This window comes from Octopus sinensis, linkage group LG3 (genome assembly GCF_006345805.1).
Source record: "Octopus sinensis linkage group LG3, ASM634580v1, whole genome shotgun sequence".
Taxonomy (NCBI): Eukaryota; Metazoa; Mollusca; class Cephalopoda; order Octopoda; family Octopodidae; genus Octopus; species Octopus sinensis.
Window position 1 is genome coordinate 21,239,765 of NC_042999.1, and position 2,500 is coordinate 21,242,264.

Below are 2,500 nucleotides of genomic sequence, written 5' to 3' on the forward strand. Positions count from 1 at the left end.
AGCTGGAGCGGACTCTGGCCACCTCTCAAGGTGTTCGTGACTGAAGATGAGCCAACCAGCTCGAAACCGAATCGGTCTCCCGACCCTGTCATCTGTAGGAGGATGGTGTGAATTCGCTCACCTGGTGGCAATATATATGTACAGGGTGTAAACTAAAATAATCCAGCGGAAGATTTGATTTGCTTTTTCTCAAACGAGAAAACCTTCGACCAAGATCAAAAAGGTAAGAAAAATGAATTGATAGTTGGTTATTTGTCATTTCCTTCTGAAGTTCCAATTGCTATACATACAAAATTTCCTGCAGCTGTCATGGTTTTAGGGGTTGTCAGCAATGAAGAACATGTGATGCCTCCTTCTTTCTACATTGAGGTCTTGGAAATAATTAAGCCCTGGATAGACAGTGTATGTAATGGAAGGCCATATGTGTTTCAGTAAGACTCTGCACTATTACACATGGCTCTAGTAACACAGAAATGGATGGCTGAAAATGTTCATGATCACATAGCCCCTAACATTCAGCCTCCTAATTCCCCAGATCTCAAGCCATTGGACTGTTACATGTGGAACGTTGTTGAGAGAGAGGTCATTGAACATGCCCGTAACACTAAAAGCTGCCATAGTCAGAGTAATGTCCAAAATGAACCAGAACTACTTTATTCGACTATGTCGATGATTTAGATCTCATATAGAAGCAGTTGTTAAAGCTGAAGGTGGCTTTATTTAATAACATTTTAGAAAAGAAGGTTATTTTTATTCTCAGCATTTTTGATAAAGTTATTATAAATCTGTTTTTTTATAATCATAAATTTGTCCTCAAATACCTTACGCAACCTCTCTCTCTCACTCTCTCTCTCTCTCTCTCTCTCTCTGTATATATATATATATATATATATATATATATATATATAAATGTCAGATTATTTTTAAGAATTTTATTGGAAGCAATGAAATAAAGCAATTTATTCAATTTACTCATTGGTTTCACTTAAGGCATCAAAACTTTAGTGAAGAATATTTCACATTCAGATAACTCCATAGACTACCGGGAGAAAAGAAAATAATAACGCACGTAAAATTAGAGAAGCACATATAACGGTAGTATAATTAGTAACAGATTTACTAAGACTGTCAATCTATAAAACATCTAATTTTGCGGTTTGTGATACATATAGATATTCATTATTATACAAAAATCATTAAATGTTTTTTAAGAAGTCATAAAATCGTAATTTACAGTAAAAATAATAATCTACTGAAATTTAACCTTCACAAGTTCTATAAATATGTCAAATTTTGGCTAAAGTATATCAGTGACTTGATTTAGTAACATTTGCTACAAAATTATACTGAAAAAGTTACATTGTTTTAGATTGTCCCTAACATACAAGCAGATATTTACAATGATGAAATACTACCTGGCTCCATGCCGTCAAAAATGACGGTTAATTGTAGTATATTATGTATAAATAAGGACAAAAGATAGAATATGGATGGTAAATCAAGTTCATACACTTGTCAATGTTATCTGGTGGTTGTCTTTTCAGATGTATCATTGATTATCGTTTGTTACTGAAAGAACGCTAGTTCACCCCTACAAATACTTCCCTTGTACACTCACACTCATACACACATATGCTCACACAGATTTAAAATAGTATTTGATTTTTCTTTTCAGCGTTGAATGTTCACCATCCACTTCCATTGTACACACATACACACCCTCACATACAAACATTCACATACCTCCATTTTACATGCACACACATATACTCACACAGAGTTGAAACGGTGTTTGACTTTTTTGTCAGCGTACAATTTCCATCATCCCACTACCGAGTTTGCCATCAGCCCTTCGTTCCTTATTCATCTATCACCCCTTCCTTTCTTATTCATATGTTGTGACGTAGAAAAACACAAGAGCATTATTATAGTAGAAGATTATGAGTATACTTCACATACAGGAAATAGTACACGTAACTTCAAATTAATCAGAACGACACATTATAAAGACACATGACCTGATTCGGAGAATTGTTAATGGAGAAGATATCAAGATAAATGTAATTATTGTTCAAAATATGTTGGCAGAATATGAAACACAATTTTAAAATGTCAGTTTTCAGATAACCATTCAGTCAATCATATATATATACACATATATACACATATATGTGTGTGTACTTGCGTTTGTTTGTTTGCATGTATGTATGTATGTATGTATATATGCATGTATGTATGCATGTATGTATGTAAGCATACGTGTGCATGTGTGAGTGTCGGTGTATATTTAGTATGTATCTAAGTAGATATTAAGTTTCGTTAACAAAAAAATAATAAGATACTCAGATATCTTTAGCTTGTCAAAATAAAACAAAACGCAATAGAACAGCAATTGAAATCATATTTAGACTTACACTGAATACATTTTGCATTTGAGATAGCAATATAAATAGTTAAACAATTTAAGTGTGTGTTTTTTAAATATCTAGCTGTCAGCGGT